The 20,247-nt window shown below is 35.6% G+C and overlaps 1 protein-coding gene and 1 long non-coding RNA gene across 2 annotated transcripts in view; both read left to right on the forward strand.

Moving 5' to 3' along the window:
- Positions 1–20,247, forward strand: part of LOC149788982 (cAMP-dependent protein kinase type II regulatory subunit-like) — a 246,554-nt gene that overhangs the window by 94,703 nt on the left and 131,604 nt on the right. The gene's annotated exons all lie outside the window — the stretch shown is intronic.
- On the forward strand, positions 10,144–11,976 carry LOC149788984 (uncharacterized). Its single transcript, XR_016424283.1, has 2 exons — positions 10,144–10,266; positions 11,140–11,976. It is a non-coding gene; the product is annotated as an uncharacterized LOC149788984 (long non-coding RNA).

The following is a 20,247-nucleotide window of genomic DNA, read 5'->3' on the forward strand; positions in this document are numbered from 1 at the left end:
GAATTGAAAATGTCCAACATTTTTTTAAAATTAATATTGTGTTCCATTGAAAAAGACTGATATTCATATTTAAAGACAGTTAAACTTGGACAAATGAAATTGGTAATTTAAGGTGTAAACAGTGCAAGTTAATGTTTATGATTTCACATTGATCTTTGTGATATTAAAATACTATCTACTGATGGGATGAAAAAGTTTAAATACATAGGAATGAATCCTCGTGGAACTAAAGCATTTTTTATACAGTTTTAAGGCAGTGAATAATCAAGTACATTTCTTACGTAATTGGATTGTAGGGTCCTTTCCAAGTGTTATACTGATTAAATGTTTATATTGTGACATCTAATTTCTCTGTCTCTATCTCTCGTAAAATAAAATATTACGCCTTCTGTCTGTTTATCTGCATGGTAAACAGTAATCGCAAGTTCATTATTAGTAAGCAAAGCTGTATAAATGTTTCAGCATTGACATTGAAGACACATTAATTCTCACACATAGATGAAAAAAGTAAATCCCATTTGCCGCTAACTTATTGATATGAAAATGTAAAATGTAAATGGAAATATTTTGAACAGGTCTCAACTTTTGACTGATTTTCAAGAAATTAAGTTACTTTTATTGGAGTTATTGAAACATACTTAATTTATCAATTATGACCTTGAAGATGACACAGACCAAGTAAAGATCTCTACCTATAAGACATTAAATCTTGAGATTTTAACATGCTATAACTGTTCCCAGAAACTGGTCCCATCCCAAGAGTTATAATGAAAATTCTAAAACCACTATTTGTATCTAAAGACTACCTGGGGTCTTGTACCAAAATTCAAAATCATGCTGTCAACTAGATAATTAATAATTGAGCATTTGTAGCTAATTTTTATGAGAAGCCTTTTTATCATGTCAGTTACTTCAAGTCATTTTTCATAGATTAAAGCATGTAGCTCTGTTGTATCTTTTGAATATCATTTATTTTTTCATGATCACCTTCATGACATCAATCTCTTCTGTATAGATGGTTTTTCCACAAAACACATTTCCTCTTCACAGATGTGGGTCTTCATCAAACAACTGTTTACACTGAATTATCAACTTATACGCAACAGCTGCATTTGTTCAACTATGTTTAGCATACTTTGTGTCTGGCCGAGTGGTCTAGAGCACACTTCGTTATGGATCACTGCCATCTCACCTCTGTCTGCGTGGGTTTGAGTCTTGGATTCGGCTAGCTTCTCATGGGTTAGTGGTTCTTTCTGGAGGGTTTCCCCGAGTTCTTCCTCCACCATTAATACTGGCCGCCATGTATATCCTATCATGTGCTGAAAAATGGCGTTAAAACCCTACAACAACAACAATACCTTATGTCTGTGCTATTTATAAACTCAAAAACAATGCCTGATGCTTTTCAAAATCTGAAAGTTTAACATCTTTTATCAATGTATACCCAGTGTTTGACAGTACTTTACAAATCAGAAAATTATGATTTTACAAGGACTAGAATTCCTTGAGTTTTCAGCAGTTTTGTATATTTTCATGTTATGCAATAGCGCTCCATTATGCTTGGTTCATATTATTTTTTTTTCCTGATATGGGCTGAGCATTGCTTTCTTTTCTTTTAAACAAATAAATAAATAAATAAAAAAATATTTGTACATTAGAAATCCTAGGTAGGTGACTTTTCATGAAATTATCACAATTAGTTTTGAGTTATTCCAAATATTTCTTGTATTACTTTTAGTTGCATAGAGGATTTTATAATATAATCTTGTTTTTGTCTATGAACAAAGTCTAAAGCAGGGTGTTGGTAACTGTAGTCATTGGAACACTCAGCTCTCTTGCTTATCTTGCACTCGCTACAAGAGGACAGTGGGTGTCCCTTCTGCAGTCTTTGAGCTGAGGAGATCTGGGACCTACCAAATCATTGGCATAACTATAAGATGAAGAAGAAAGTGTTTCACCATCTCTAGCCAGTTGTTTCATCCTGGAGATGGGCCCTGAGTGGCCCTGTGGTCTAAAGCACTCACCGTTACAGATCACTGCCATCTCACTTCTGTCTGCATGGGTTCAGGTCTTGGATTCGACCAATTTGGGTATGTGAGAAAGTTTGCCAATAGTTTCTCTTGGGTCGGTGGTTCTTTCCAGGATTTACCCACGTTCTTCCTCCACCATTTATACTGGCTGCCACGTGTAGCCTATCTTGCACTGAAAAATGGGGTTAAACGCTACTACAATAACAACAACATGTTGGAGACTGGGAATTGGATTACAGATAACAGATTAGTGAAGGGAATTGGGTTGGCATCCTCTCCTTTATCCCTCTAAATCCCTTAGGGATGTGGGCTTTCACCATAAAGAAGTGATTGGCCCTTTTCCTACATGCAACCATGGATCTTGCCCAGCTGTAGATTTTCCATCATATTCCATGAAAAACGATGGAAAACGCTGGAAAATTCTAGCATGGAAAACGCTGGAGTATTTGGACTAATATTCCAGCCTCTGTCCAGGGTAGGCTGGAAAACCCTGAACAATTCTTGCATGGAAAACGCTGGACATTCCTAGTATGGAAAACGCTGGAGTATTTGGACTAATATTCCAGGCTATGTCCGGGGTAGGCTGGAAAACCCTGGACAATTCTAGCATGGAAAACGCTGGAAAATTCTAGCATGGAAAATGCTGGAGTATTTGGACTAATATTCCAGCCTATGTCCAGGGTAGGCTGGAAAACCCTGGACAATTCTAGCATGGAAAATGCTGGAAAATTCTAGCATGGAAAATGCTGGAGTATTTGGACTAATATTCCAGCCTATGTCCAGGGTAGGTTGGAAAACCCTGGACAGTTCTAGCATGGAAAACGATGGAAAACCCTGGACAATTCTAGCATGGAAAATGCTGTAGCATTTGGACTAATATTCCAGTCTTTATCCAGGGTAGGCTGGAAAACCCTGGACAACACTAAAATTTAGCTGAAAATTGTTGAAATATTTTATGAAAACGAGATTTTTAACAGTGATGCAACTTTTATTTGATGATAATTTCAAGAAGAACATGATCCAAATTACCCCAACTAACTCCTTGTATGCACTGAGGTGTTTAGTAACTTTTGAACAAGGAAACAAAAATTAAAAACTATACTTGTCACTGGTAGCTCAATAGGTTGTGCACTAGTATTCAGTAGATAACATGGCTTAAGTTGTCATAAATGTTGCTACACTTCTACTGGTGTGTCATAAAATCCAGATTACTGGCTCCTTACATCATCCAAGTTTCTAAAAATATGTTCTCTTACTCTAGTTATAGTTTGAATTTATTGTGAAGCAATCTTAACAACAAAATAACAGAAATTCACATTAATTTCTATCTCAATTTTAATTAAAAAATTTAAAATATTTTTTACAAGCGTTGTTTCATAGTTCATTCACCATATTTCTTATTTTTCTGTTGTCACCAGTGGAGTCTGTGGAAGTGATGGTACTCTTGATGGTTTAACCAAATCGCAAAGCTTCTGCCTCGCCATCACTTCCCCAGTGTTATACTTCTTGATGATTTCTGAAATACAAATCATTGTATATTAATAAATAGAATCAAGCAAGATGTCAATCCCATATATATATATATATATATATATATATATATAGAGAGAGAGAGAGAGAGAGAGAGAGAGAGAGAGGGGGGGGGAGGAGTGAGAGAATGAGAGAGAGTTATGCCTGAAACATTTTATGCAATTACAGTACTTTTACAAACCCTGAGGTTGATGACTAACTTAATAGGCTTAAAAACTTGCGGTTTCCATCATAAATTAAACTGGCTACCTAACTGCTTATGTGGCCTAAGTCTAAGTAGTTAACAGCGCCTGCTGCGGGTGTGAGAGGTCACAGGTTTGAACCCTTAACCGAGTCATACCAAAGACTTATAAAAAAAATGGTACTATTAGCTGCCTCGCTTGGTTCTCAGCATTAACCCGTTACCTCATGCTAGCGTCTTTTGACGCCTATACTCCTTTGACGTGGAAGCGCCTTTTGACGCCTGCTGTAAACATAAGCCCCCATTAGAGATACTACATTGATTTCTGTGAATGACAATTACATCAGATCACGTGGTCACTGTTTATGCCCTGGTCGATATCTGCTATTTAAAGTAACTGGGTCATAATCTCCACTCTCCAAAATGGAGGTCGCGGATTTCATTCAGTACTTAAGAAGGTTTCACGATTAGAATCACAACTACGAAAGATTCAATAACTTAAGTAAAGGCTCTGATATTGATGTAGGCAGCAATTAGTTTTTATAAATTATCAAATTCAGATGACTTAGTGATGTAGATGCAGACGAAATTGTAAATTTCAAGTACGAGAAATGGCAGCTACAATTGGTCACACGGCCTCACTGACATGATGGTGAATGAGTCCTCTCAAGATTTTAAAGCACATAAAAATTCTTCAGTGAAAAATAATTACGCAGCTATAACAATCAGACTTTAATATTAAATTTTTCCACACATGATAGATGTGTACCATAAATGTAAAATGGTTACAATTGCTGTTAAACGTAACATACACTACATTGCTTAACAGTTAACAGGCAGGCCTATGCGTATGGAGTCGAATAGGTAACAGGTGCTTTATTTATAGCATGATGCACTTTGTAATATAAGGTAAACGGTTAAGAGGTTAGTGTTAGGACTGGTCAACCTGGTGTCAAGATAATGTGACTGGGTGGGAGACATTATGCTACATATCTGTGGCATGATATCCCAGTGCTAGACATCACTATAAATTGACATCGTTACAGTAATGTGACTAAATATTTGTTAAAGCTACATTACTAAACATCTGAATCACGCATACACAAACTGGCTACCATATACATGCAGTTGTGATTATACCATTTAAACTGATAGTATATTTACATTGTCCATTTGAATATTGCCTGTCTACACTATAATGTTTCAAGTAGTAGTTGTGTACATGTTTAAATTTCACAATAATGTTCCAGCCTTAGTTCATAAAAAAAATTTGTTACAATTTGGCATATATTTTGTCATAGGTTAACAAAGTTTAAAACACATGGTTAATAATTTAAAATATACCATAAATTATTTGAATTCTGGACTGGTCTTGGAGAGGTGGCCTTGTGTGTACTTATTATTGGCTTTTGCCCCAGTTAGCGTCTTGCCAATATATTCACCAGAACTGTACAGCATTCTGAATATTTATTTAGCAGCTTGGTTAAAATCCTAAATTTGACATGAGCTGGGTGCGACAAAAAATTTTGATCCAAATTTTCACCATGATGATTCATATGCACTAAGTTTCTGATACATTTACTTATCTACATACACAACTCCAGGTTATAGCTAATGTTCTAGACATTTGAATTTGAAACAAATGTGGTATTACCTCTCGCTTGCTTGATTCAGATTAAAAGATCGAAGGATTTCAATGAAGCTGTCGCCATCAAGTTGTTTGCATAACTGTACCTGGCAACTTTTTTTCTGAAATTAAAGGACACAAACTAAACAAGTATTTTTGGTGAGGAAAATTGATAATCATTTGCAACAGTTTACAGCTGTACTTTCTTATTAATTATACAATAAGTTACTATTAAATATTACTGAAATGGCTGTACAGTAGTCCCCCTCTTATAAGGCCACCCCTAATGCAGCAGGGAAGTGGCCTTATAATGCGGGTGGCCTTTCTAGAGGGGGATGACAAATGCGAATAGTAAATACATATGAAAAAAGTCACAAGTACATTTAATTTTAAATATTTAATATTTTAATTAAAAAATCACATGCATGATGTGAAATAAATGTAAAACAAACTTTGTCATCATTTTCAAAAGAATGCTATGAATGACCATTGACATAGTTTTAAAACTGTCATTATAATTATGTTACAGTTCACATCATCTGTCACTTTGTTGGTAACAGTCTGAAAAACAAACCAGTCTCGTCACATTAAAAATATCCTTGCTGTCATATCCCCTGTATATATCGTTTAGTCTTTTGTTCTAATCTTCGACAGCTTCATTATTAACATCAGCTGATTCACCGCTAATGACAGAACACTTGATATTGTGTCACACTTGAAATCTGTGCAACCATCCGTTACTTGCGGTAAAGTCGTCATATTCCAATTCAACTTTTTGCCTTTTCTTGTCTTTCAAATCAGGAATACAAACGTCTCCTGGCTCAAACAATCTTCCTTTCTCCGTCCATTTCACTTTTCCACTTCTGCAGAACTGTTTCATTATCTTTCACGATATTGTTCATCTTAGTCTTCCCGACGTTAGTTTTCTGCAAGGATCCTCGATGACCCCCCCCACCCCCGTCAGTTGAATTACTTTCACGTTCTCCTTTAAACTGAGAATTTTTATTTTCCTCGATCACATGTTGATCTTTTTGCAGTAAGTTATTCATGTTGCCAACTACAATACACAGGTGCTCGACGCGAGCTTGATGTTAAGAAAAAAATAATAATCTAAAGGAAAAAAAATCATACAGAGTGACAAAAATACCTTAAACGTGCGATTTTCGTGAAGTTTTCCTTTGTGGACACTTCCGTGCTCATCCGAAAACCGGTGACAAGAGCGATATTGACAATGTTTTTAACTCTATGGTGCATCCCTTCTTGAATTATAGAACAGCGGTAGATGTAAAAGTAAGTTTTTTACTTACCATTAACTCGATTCAACTTTAGGAATCCTGTTCCATGCACGTATTATACATTGTCTTCTTCACTGCACAACACATCGTATACATGCATCTCTATTTTGAAAATAGGCGGCACTAACATCAACGCCGAAATATGATTGGCTCAAAAGGTTATTCTTATTATCATAGGAGCACGGAAGTGTCCACAAAGGAAAACTTCGCGAAAATCGCACGTTTCGCAGCCCGTAACTTCAGTTTGGTACAACGCAGAAAAGTCAATGATGGCTTGATGGATAGAAAAATATCTCAGAAGTAAAACAAGCCATATAGTATGGTCGCGTGCCTTTACAGACAGAAATAGCAGAAGGAAATCGAGGGTCATGGGTGGAGCGAAGTATTTGGAAGTTCCGTACCTTCTCTCTTATATATTATGATAGAGAGGGTCCTATGTCAGAACGAGTCATCGGGGTAATCTAGGGTATTTTTGTCACTCTGTATGACTTTTTTCCTTTAGATTATTGTTTTTTTTCTTAACATCAAGCTCGCGTCAAGCACCTGTGCTACAATACTGATAAAACAATTTTGTATGCATCTAAACAAATTGCCGTGTGTTTTTAAAGGAAGTGATCTTGTCACGTGATTCGTTAGTCGCAGTCTGGTACCCTATTGTTTTTATACATTTCTTGAAACTAAGTGAGAGAAGCCAAAACGGCTTCGATATGTACTATTCACATCACGCAGATTTGACCTCGCAGCCGCTAGGATTCGTAATTTTGACAATTATTGTCAGTAGTAATAGCCACTGATTACCAAAGTGAACAAGCTCAACATCTTACTAAGGGAAGCCATAAAGGCTATTAATCCATTTTCCTGCTGACTTGGGTATTGTACATTGGGTATTGTACATCGATACTGCCACTTCTCAGCTGTTACTACTGTTCGATAATTGTAATCTTAACAATTATCAGAGTGCATAAACCGGATATCTTACGATAACACAGCAGTAAGGCTAATTGGATTACATGTACTTACCCTTTTGTATGGATTAAAATTTGAGTCTTTCTCGGTTTTTATGGAATCAATTTGGCTTCTCGTGAGGTGTAAATGATATAATATTAACCTTAGTGGTAAATGTACTTTATTCAACACTTCTTTCAGTAACGAAAACCTGACATCGGGAAACAGAAATCGGATTACTTAACACACGTTATGAATAAAATACTGGTTCTGGATACATATTCATATAAAATGCGGCCACTTGTGAGGGGTAAATTTTATAATTTTGCACTAATATGGTGGCCGCTGGTCGCGTTAGCCGGGTGGCCTTTCGCGAAGGGTACTTTTGAACACTAACTCATCGGTGCCGACGGATTCTGGCTGTAAGGAGCGGGTGGCCGCTGGTCAGGGGGGCCGTTCAAGAGGGGGACTACTGTATATAAATTGGATAGACAGAAACAAGCCATAACCTGAATTGAAGATTAATTGGAAAAGAGATCTACCGGTATATTTCCGAGTCACAGTCTGAAATTAATTAAAACAAATATAACTTATTGCTACAAATAGTACAATGTCTGGAAAATAATAACAAAAAGGTAAAAAATACAAATACCAGTCAGATCATTAATACTATCATGGGTGAATAAAATTTAAAGTGAAATTTACAATTTGGAAATGTATATTCGCAAGGCCGGCATGTACCAACTTTTAGAAAGACAACCATGAGATGACTGGTCATTGTACATTAGGGATAAGTAAAAAATATTGCCAATTATGTAAACAAAGCTTAAAACATAACACATACCTTTCAATACCCTTACAGGTTTGACGTTTAATTTATGTCTTCAAACAGCATAAAAAAAGGAATTGTTCCATAGGATATATTTCGTAATAGCTTTCCATAAATTTACGTCACACGAAGTCTTTCGCAGTTAAGGTACTTGGCGGCCGTGCAAATAATTTTGCTACTTGGACTGAGAAATGACTTACCTGCAATTTTTGCAATAATACACTCATGGTATCCCTTGAATCCACGACAAACTGCCATCACTTTCTCTCCTGTGCGATATTCCTTCATTTCTTTTCGTGGTGAGTGAAAATCAGCCATACAGATTATGCCTCCCTGAATGTGACGATCATTCAGCCATATAACCAGGGATATTTCGGGTTCAGTGGTCATCTTAAAATCCTGGGATGTTTTATATTGTACAATTTCAATGACACTCTAATCGAAAGTTGCGCCCAAATTCTAGACTGGTTATCCAAAGTCTTTTACGGTACCAAGTTTAGAACCAAAATTTACAGAAACGTTTTTTTTTCTTTTTTCTTCTTCTTTTTGCAGAATATTTTGTTCTAACGCATGAAATCGAAATATGCCGGCTTTTTCAATGTAGTAATTGGTTTTAAAAAAAAATAAGTTTATAATTTTATATCCCATCATAATCAGCTTCATCAGCCATCATCATACAGAACAACCTCGGCTATTTCTGCGTGACAAAAACGTGACTCCGATACATGAAGGCGAATACTTGACAGAAAAATCAGAAATTTTGTTCTCTTTTGATTTATGATTTATCTAAAGAGTTAATATGTATACATCGGATACCAACGCCGTGATTTGGATATGTTGGGGAATGGATCGGTTTACAGTAAAGTGGTTTTAGAAGACAAAGTTTATGACCAAGAGGCAATATCGTGTCGAGGTGTGGAACACAATTGGAAAGACAACACAAATTGGACACCCAAATAATATAGGTGAGTATGAAATGAACGGAGTCTCGACTTTATCTCGTTTGCCCGAGTATAAACTGACTATATGATTAACCGCCCAGCACTATATATGTATGACTGGTAATTAAATTGTAAGCAAGTATAGAAGCCCACGTGATACAAGCATAGTCATTGGCTAGCACCGGCTTTTGGCACAAATTATTTAGTCCTGGTATTGGTATAAATTGACAAATGTGTTTGAAGCTGCGCAGTTGAAATTCATTATATAATTGTAATACAAAATAGTTGTTAAAAGAATTGACTGATTTAATTTCAGTAAATGTGAAAAGATATACAAGGTCAAAAACAAGTTTCCTCTTGCACCAGTTTTAAAATTATAGTAGGTATTTTTGTTTATCAATATATATATAACTTTCAAAGCAACCTAATTTGTGCAATTTTATTTTAACAGCCATAACCTTGTAATTGTCAGTCTTGGAAATGTTACTCCAGTGATACATGTAAGCCCAGACAGGGACTGCTCTTTTATTATGATAAAGTTGTGAATTTATTGAGTATTTGTAAATCTAAGTCCAAAAAGGTCTTTAGGTTACTGCTAAATTTTCAGACTACTTCATATATAAGTAAAATCATAACTTAAGTCCTGGAAAAAGAAATTTTGAAAAATTTCACATTAATCTTAGCAAGATTAAAATTTACCCAAGTTTTACCATGAAGATGATTTTTGAACGATATGTTAATGTTTTAATCAGTCTGACTGTAAGTGTTTTAATGTTGTTTGTGTATTACAGGTACTGGCGGTCAGGAAAAAATACATAAGCAATATGAAGTTAATTCCACAAAGTCCATTCCTAAAAGCACCATGTACTGGAGGAAGAGAAAACAATGGTAATTCCAGGAGTAGTATAGAGTTTTTTCACATTTAAAATAATATCTGCAGCTGTCTCTCACAACATTGTTTATTTTTGTGAAGATAAGCATTATTCTTTATACATTTGTTCTTACCTAGTACATTCACAGCTTAACATGGCTCATATCTTAAACACAGTTTCATTACCATATCAATAATTTAAGGAATAAACAAATTTCACTATACTGTATACAACACTAAATGGAATTTTCAGAGTTCAACAAAATCTGAGTATATGGTGAAATCATTCAGTATTTACAGACAGAATATTCAATGTGCATGTTTGAACAGAACATTCACTCTGTATGGGTTATCCAACACACCATACACAATATATGCACAATGTACACCATATACAACCAAATCGGCCAGTTACAGAAATTCCAGGAAATATCTGATCAGTATTGATTATTGCAGAACAAGGTATAATAATTTATTGTTATGCATTGTGATTTAATCATACTTCAGTTTTTAATTATTTAAAATGTTAAATATGATTTTTACTTTCATTTTTCTTATAATGCCCTAAAACGTTATGAAACTTGAGTTGTGTTTCTGAAAACATCACATAAATTTATGAAGTGTATGTTGTATCACATGTATTTTGTATGATTGAGTATATTATTGTGTATCAATTACTTGTCATTTACATGCATTCATTGTGTATCATGTTTGCATTACCCATGTTTAAATGATGCATGTATTAACATTGGATTTGTCGAACTAAACTACTGTAACAGTGTAATATTAACTGTACATATTCAATTCCCACAACAAAACAATAATGTTTGAATGTTAAGATTTTAATATTAATTATAAATGTTCACTAAAATTTGTATTTCTCATTACAGTGTTGTTGATCTAGGTGAATCCAGTTCTGTTGGTCTTGGAGATTATGAAATTGGTGACTGTACGAGTGCAAATAATACTAACTCTTCAAATATAATGAGAATATCAACAGATGAACGAACTAGATATGGTGACAGTGACATGAGTTTTTCATCTGACTCAGAAGAAAGTATAGAGTTTTAATCAAGTTCAGACAATGAACAGTATCATCAGGTGAATGAAGCAACTTAGTCTTACCCATCCTATGTCACAGATCCCCCACTTTATGTCATAGCCCCATAACAAGATATATATTGTAGTGAAATCACAAAGTCTGAACATGTTATTGCCCTTGGGGCTTTGCCAACAAGACATAATTTGTCAAATGCTAAATATATGACTTTTTGGACTTAATTCATTTGCATCTTCCTTCAGCAAACACGTGATTGACAATTGTCAAAGATTTGAAGGAAAAAATGTGAATTCAGTAAGGAGTATCTCAAATACAAGTTTTATTGTAAGATCTGCAAAAAATTGATGAAATGTGTGAAACTGGGGGCTGTACAGGTGCAACTAATAAGTATGAGCAAACATCTCTTTGGAATGAAGTTGGCTCTGACAAGAAAGAAGACTTCCTTTCGTCATCAAAAATAGGATTGAGTGTCTTCGAGAACCTATTATTGTTGTTGAAATTGGAAATGCCATTTATGGTGCTGTTCTCCCTAATTATCATGAAAAGGTCTAAAATGGCTGTCACCATTGCACAGCAGAATTTCATACTTACACACTGTAGTGTCAAGCTCATGTGGTGAACAGATTGGACATATTTATGATTTTATATGCACCAGATATTTTCTGGTCAGGACTTAACTAATTTTTCAGGATATCTTTTCATACATGTATAGTTTGTGTTACACCAACATTTTTGTATAGTGATGTTCTTTTGATAATGAACATTTAATTACATATGTGGTGCATACAATAAATAATGTACTACTTCAACACTTGTGGTTTGTCTTTTTAAAGCAGGGGTCAAGTATGTGTGTGTGTGTGTGTGTGTGTTTGTGTGTGTGTGTGGTTTAGTTTGTTTATTTGACTTGTGTCCTCTATTTCTCAGTATATATTTATCATAGATTTGAAATAATAGTTTAGTTTCAAGTTCAGAAATCTGTGTTACAGTGCGGTTTAGTCATGATTGCTCTTTCTTTAGGTAATTAAAAATAATTCTTAGTACCAATCTTGAAAATTGACTAAGTTCTTTTCCAGGGTTTTTTCCATGCTGAAATTTATCCAAAAAATTCTAAGTCTAAACTGTCCATGCTTTTCCAGGGTTTTCCATGCTGAAAAAAATTCAGAGTCCAAAATGTCCATCGTTTTCCAAGGTTTTCCATGCTGAAAAAATCAAAGTCCAAAATGTCCATCGTTTTCCAAGGTTTTCCATGCTGAAAAAATCAAAGTCCAAAATGTCCATTGTTTTCCAGGGTTTTCCATGCTGAAAAATTTCAAAGTCCAAAATGTCCAGCATTTTCCAGGCATGTCCAGCATTTTCCATGCACAATGTCCAGGGTTTCCATGCTAAATTCTGCAGAATATTTCATTTTTCCATCATTTTCCAGGGTTTTCCATGTTTTTCCATCGTATTCCAGCCTTTTCCAGGGTATACGATGGAAAAAGTACAGCTGGGTGGCTACATGGTAGCAAGGTCTTTGCTGCAGGCCATGGACCTACATTGGCTTGTGAAGTTAGGTCAGTAAAGAAGGAGGGGAATGGACCTTTTTCCTCCATATTTTTGAGGCATAAAGAGTTATCACTTCCCACCTGCTGAATCCACTACTAAGGACAGTCCAGATACACCATGGAAGGAGTCATTGGTCCAAAATCCTGCCACCTACCCCCAAGTCTGTCCCTGGAAAGAGCAGGATGAAGATGTTCTTTCTATCCTCATCACTTGTGTATGAGTTTGACACAACAGGCTGAGGTTGTAACCCTTCTCTTCAGGTCTGCTGCTTCCTCTCATGTGTTGGCTGAGGTGAGAGAGGATGAAAAGAGCTCTTCTTTCAAGAAGGTGATCAGCAAGGTTTATTGCCTCATGCTCAGTACCCATGTTTCAAACCGTCAAGTTCAGGTGACTCTAAATTTATCTTCAGTTTGGAAAACATTTTGAGGCCAACTCGCAACCAGTTCTCTTGTTGCTTCCTTACTTGGTCACAATTAAGGAGCTCTCTCAATGGTTTTGCAGGGGCCAAAACTTTGATCAACAATGGAAGGGTTGTGCACAACATTGATGTAGCAATCACTGGTAACTTCTTGGCCCACTAAACCTCTCACCTTGAAGGTTGAATTGGCTGAAGTGGACATTTCTACAGGGACCTGGACTTGTTGCCAGTGAAAGCTCTGGAATTGCTAGAACAAATGGTTGGTTCACTAATAATCATAGGCTCACATGCCAATCTCTTCAGAAGCCTCATTTGGCCTACTAAAAAAGAAAAATCTCTTATCAATGGATCTTCATCATTTGTTGGAAGCATGTGTTGTAAGTGTCCATGGCTTTGTCAGTGGAGTTTCTCCACCTCTGCAGGGATGTTGCTCTGGACACTTCTAGACCTTACAAGAGGACAGTAAGAATCTTCTGAGGACTGCTCCATTGAGATTTGAAGAACAGCAACACCAGTCCTTTGCATTTTAAATCAGTCAAAAAGCAAAACTATCCTGACTGCCCTCAGGGTCTGTCAGCTAAATTCTTTAAAGCTATGCAGCTTGAGTCAAAGCAACAATCCCATTTCAGAGCTCCCCTTCCATAAGCTGGCTATAAAAGGGCATGCCGCAAAGTCACAGGCAGGAATATTTTTGGACCCATTATTTCCTAAGGACAAGGGTGGGCAGCCCTAGGGACTCTTCTGTTGTTTCCTGTTGGTGCCAGACTAAACCTTTTTTCAGGGGCTTCATCTGGTGTCATGGTTGATGACTATGTCTTTTCTATTATAAAAGTGGTCACTTTGCTTCAGTTTTGGAATTTCTGTCTTCTAGCAGGATACTCCATGCACTTCCACCAGTCAAATCTGGTGCACATTTAAAGAAGAGGTTCACTCCGATCTTCAGAAGGGTGCACTAGGGAGGGTGTTAGATAACCAATATCAGGCCCCAGTGCTAGACATCACTATGAACTGTCACACTGCAGACATCGTAGTGATATGACTGAAGAATTGTTTAATTAGAATGCTTTATCTTCCTAAAGGTTTTACTTTTTTGTTGCATTTTGCATATTTAGAACTTGACTTTTCATTGGTACTTTTACAACTCTGTGGTCTTAAATCAAGTAACAGAAATGAGAGCAAAACAAAAAAGTTTTGTAAAAATCAACAAATAATTTATTTCTCTTGAATAAAGTGAAAATTTAAAAAGAACTTACTGGTATATTATTGTTGATTAAATCCCAAACAGTCCTAAGAAAATGTGAGAAAGCTTTCCAGTAGCTTCCCATGGGTTGGTGTTGCTTAACACATTAACCCCCTGGGGCTTTTTGTCATTTTTGCCTGAAAATCTAGTAGGAAACACATTTTGAAGCTATCGTTTTTCGTTGGCTATTTGACTCGCGCATGAGCGGAAGGGTAAAAGTTTGAGTTCTTTTTTTTTTCTTTTCTTTTTTTTTTTGTTGCTAAACGGAGCCATTATTTTTGTATGGAGACCACTCTCTATTCCAAAAGCCCATCTTATCCTACTTTTTGCAAAGGCTTACCTGTCTGTTTGCAGTTCATACCGGTTTGCCTTAAATCTGAGACCACAATTGGATTCCGACAACTGGCGAATTGTGGGTTAAAAAATGTCGGGTCAAAAAAATTAGGTTTTTCTATCTGTATTTTGTAGTGCAACAAGAAATTCCAGATTATTTGGTATCATTGTAGAGCTACATCTGTCTACCTTTCTATAATACCACCCACTTAAGTGTATCATGCATGACCATGATGCTACAGAGCTTGGCATTAGGCTACTATCTCCTGCCCCGTAAAGTCGTCGCTAGGGATTAATGTGTTAACAGGTTTTCCTGGGTTCTTCCTGCACACATGTGCCACAATGCATTGTCTTTCCTGCACTGAGAAATGGCATTAAAACCCAAAACAACAACATATTTTTGTGACCTAAGTGTCCAGACACTTTAAAAAAAGTGTCTGTCCAGGAAAATTAATGTACTAATGAAAATTATCTATTTTCCCAAATATTTGTCTTGAAAAATTGAATGTTTTTATTATCATGATAATTTACCAATGTGCCTAGCACATATATTGTTGGTTGGAAGGAGTCTATGTAAGTAAACTAGGTTGCATTATAGCCATCCTTGCCAAGAAAAAACAGTTTCTAGATGATATATAGTATTCTTTTACAAGTAAAGAATTCAAGTGCATATCTGGTGTTTGTCTTGTTCATTTGTTAAACTATGAGTCCATTTTTTGTGTACTGCTGCTGTGCCATTGGTAACAAATCTTGCATGAAACTTGTCTAGGAATATGACCCTGTTCTAATATTGATATTTTATGATGTAAAACTTACTTTTGACAGCAGAATGTATCATCAAAATAATTTGCATTTATTCATATTATTTTATATTTGAAAATCTGAAAGATAATCCATGTAAGATAATCCATATCATTTGGTAGAGACTGGAATATTGGTGAGGAGATGAGAACAATCTTCTACTTAGAAAATTTAAAAATCATATAGCTGTAATCAGTTCTTTGATTATATATATTATATGGGTACATGGTGACATATTTTTTTACCATTTTAAAATTGATCAGTAATAATTATTATTAAAAATAGACCAAGGCTAACATGATTGATTAATTCTGTGTTTTAGACAAGATTTTCTTAAATGATATTGCACTCATTTGTTTGGCGCTAATTGGGTTTTTGAAATTTTTTATTGTTTATATCCTTTGTGTTTGCCTGTTTACATGTATGCATGTGTGTGTGTGTGTGTATGTGTGAACATAGTACTATAATATTGTATCTTATTGGCACATATTTGAGAGCCTCAGGATAGATTAGTTTCTCATTTGTAACTAACTGAGTCACCCTCTGAAAATAAAGTCTTTTACTACAATTAATTATTATTATTATTATTATTATTATTATTTTTATCCAGGATAATGTAATTTTACCATTAATGACCCCTGACCTTATGGAAAGGGACATCACTCTGTGTGTGTGTGTGTGTGTAATTTGGATTTTTAAGGTAGCTTTTACAATTTTTCAGTCATATCGCTACGATATCTGCAGTGTGACAGTTTATAGTGATGTCTAGCACTAGGGCATCATGCCACAGACATGTAGCATGATGTCCCACCCAGTCACGTTATCCTGACACCAGGCCGACCAGTCCTAACACTAACCTCTTAATGCTGAGCGCCAAGTGAGGCAGCGGTTAGTACCATTTTTGTAAGTCTTTGGTATGACTCGGCCAGGAATCAAACCCACGACCTCATGCAGCCGAGGTGGACGCTACAACCGCTAGGCCACCGGAGCAGTGATGTCACTTGTACAAGCGGCAATATGTCTGTTATAATGTGCATGTTGTACCTCAGTAAGCTTGGGGTTGTTTCATTTGTTGTATGTCTTTTATCTCTTATTTATGGTACAATATATTCAGCTTGAATATATCTGACAATTTCAGTATAACATCCTTAGAATTACTGTGATATTGTTTCCAGCTGTTACATGTATGTTCATGATGAACAGATTTGATAATGCAACCAGATGTACTGACTGACATGCAAATTGGATGCTTTTGTGGCACTTTTGTGAATAGGAAACAAGGCAGTGGCTGACATGTTTCTTTAAAATAAAAGTTTCTGTTAACAAATATGTGTCAGAGATTAAGAATGCAATTTATGGAAATGTTTGCTTGCATTCTCAGTAAATCAGTGTGATGTGTGTTGTTGTGTATTGTGTGCTGCAACCAATTTTTGTAAACTTCTGCTTTTCCTAGAATTGCAGCTTTCAATGTAAAAATCATACATACTGTAAGAAAAGCATCAACATATCCTACAAAACAGTTTGTGGATATACATGTATATAATTGGAACAGGTAGTTCCTGTGTCACTGACAACCACATGAATCTGCCTTTACAAGTTAACCCATTTTGTAAACATTTATATGCAGCAAAGTAAACATAATAAACATGTAAATGTTGCAGCCTTATTGATTCTGTATAATCTCATTTAACCGATTCAGCCCCAGTCCCGTCTGTAGGCGTGATGAGGCTGTACCCTATTTCCAAGCTCTGCAGCATCAAGGTCATTTAAGATACACCAGTGTGGGTGGTATTTAAAAAAAGCAGACAGATATAGCTCTAAAATGATGCCAAATAATCTGGAAGTTCTAGTTACACTACAAAATACAGAGGGAAAAACCTCAATTTTTGGACCTGTTTTTTTTTTCCACCCAAAATTTGCTCGAGGTCGGAATGCAATTTTGTGTCCGGGTTTTAGACCTTTTTGCCTCAGATCTAAGGCAGACTGGTCTTAACTGCACACAGACAGGTGATTCTTTGCAAAAACTAGGATAAGGTGGGCTTTTGGAATAAATTGCAGTTTCCATACAAAAATGATGGGTCCATGAAGCTATAAAATAAAAATAAAACCTCCAACTTTTACCTTTCTGCTCATTGCAAGCAAATTAACCAATGGAAAATGATGTTTCTAATACAACTAGGCATTAGTCTCATGGAAAATCTGTTGAAAGCCGATGTATTACGATGTATTCTGAAATAGCCCCCCAAATGTCTTTCCTGCTCACATTGCAGGCAAAAATGACAAAAACCTCTTGCGCCGAAGGAGTTAAACCCATAGTGAAATATCCTACTTCAACCCCACTTTATAGATACATATTCAAAAGTGATATCTCAGTTATATCTTCTATCATATTACAGGAAACAAAATTCCACATTGTCCTCCCACAACAATTTCATGCAAGTCTAACAGAATTTTCTGACAGTTATAGGAGACATTGTGGTTCCAGTCACAGATAATGAAATTGACTTGCAAGTCTAGACTAGTTTAAAGGACGAAATCAATGTCACAGTACTTGATTTTACCTTACCACTCACTAGTCATCACTCAGGCATTGGCAGAACAAGTCGTACACAAGATACATCAATTATGAATTGTTTGAAATAATTTGACAATGGTTATTTTGTAATAATACAATTATTGTATCTATTATCTGGAATGATTGAGTGTTTGTCATGTCTTTCTTCCTGTTATTATTGATATTCATTGCATGTTAGGTGCCAAAAAAATATGTAATTCATCATTCAGGATAAGGGGAAAATGTGGTGGGTTTGTAAATGGCTGTAAACAAGAAGTATGTTCTGGGTGTACTATGACATTTCCTAAAGCATTGCATTTCCAGTAGTTAAAGGTTTGATAATTATCCCTGAAGCCTTCCTTTTTCCTATTTAACATGTCATAATGTATATCCTTAATTTAATTCAGTTGTACATGCCATAAGTGGCACTAATTTCAGAGACATGCTAAAAATGCTTCTTTTTTTCTTCTTCAAATTGCACACAATGGTTTTAAAGGTTACATAGTGCTGAGGCAATGGGAGTAGACTATAGGGGTGAAACAATATACTTTGGACATGTATCAGTATGATTTACAATCCACTGCCTATGACATTATTGATAACAGATAAAATTTCATGATCTTTAGAAGGTCAGTCAGTGGTGCCATTTTATATATGTTAACATGTTGGTTATCTTTCTGTTTCTAAGCAGATTACAGACAGATATAGACTTGTCATCTGTGCAAATGCCATTTTCATCCTTGAAAAGATATCAAAGTACTGCCTTATAAGTGTCAGTGGTTTTTTTTGAAACATTTTAGGACACTTAAGACTGCTCCATCTGATCCAGTGCAGGACTCGTCTGGGTCACCATGCCCTTTGTTTTGCACTGCATGGATGCTTTTAAATCATCTTATTATCAGTTTCATGTCTTCACTTAAGTTTGAAAGTCAGTATTCAAAAGAGAAGAAATAATGAACAGGGTTCCCACACTACCGGAAAATCTGGAAAAAGTCGGAAGAAATGATAATTTTTTTCCCAACTGTGAAAAGTCCTTGAATTTTGCAAATATTGATGAGAGTCAGGGAAAACCCCAGGAATTTTCTGCCACCACTTGACGCCCGAAAAAAATAACGTAATTGAGTCATAACTGAACTGATCATGAGTTAAATTTATCGAGGTCTAACCAGAATGTTCATAGGGTACAGTATGGATCAGTAAACATATGCTAAGACAATCAAATTGCTCAGTTGATTAGATTTGTCATGTAGACTTATTTTCAAAGTCAGCTCGATATCCGTACCTTTCATTACATAGAAGGTATGAAAACCAGTCTAGCGTCACGAGAGGCCAAAGTGTAGCCTCTTAGTGGATGGCCAGGCAAACTTGAATGTTGTTAGATCGATTGATACATGCATGAAATCTATATGAAAAATTACTTATTTTCTCAGAAATATTAAAATCGTTATGTCTTTAATCTGCTGAAAGACAAGAGAAAACTATGAAGTTGATGAAATGTGATCTGGTACTCAAGATTTGCATTGCTAGTCGCACGAGCACACAAATCTAACAACCCACATATTCAAATGTTGTAGAGAAAAAGTAAAAATATATTGAACGAAAGTCTTATGTTGGTTGAAATAAAAATACAAAAATGAAATTCTCCATATTTATATATTCCGAGAACAACTTCTGGAGTTTTGCTGTATCATGTGACTACCATGTTGACATGTGCTCTCTGCTTGATAAATCAGACTGGCCAGATTGCTGGTTCTTACAAATAGTATCTGACTTTCATTTAATATAATTGAATTTCTGTAAACAACATTAAAAAGGATTTTGTTGTTGATATCACACAACTATTGGATTTCCAATGTCGTCATTTAAGATTTGTGAAGTCATGTGACTAGTTATACAAATGGCAAGTACAGGGTCAGGTTTCATCTGTGCTGTAGTTTCATCTAATCTGTCAGTGGATTAAAGACATCATTTATAATGCTTGCCGTTTCTGAGAAAATAAATCATTTTCCTAAAATTTCATGTTGGTATGAGTTGATATATAACATAA

The sequence above is a fragment of the Sinohyriopsis cumingii genome, chromosome 11 (assembly GCF_028554795.1).
Source record: "Sinohyriopsis cumingii isolate HCF-2022 chromosome 11, ASM2855479v2, whole genome shotgun sequence".
Taxonomy (NCBI): Eukaryota; Metazoa; Mollusca; class Bivalvia; order Unionida; family Unionidae; genus Sinohyriopsis; species Sinohyriopsis cumingii.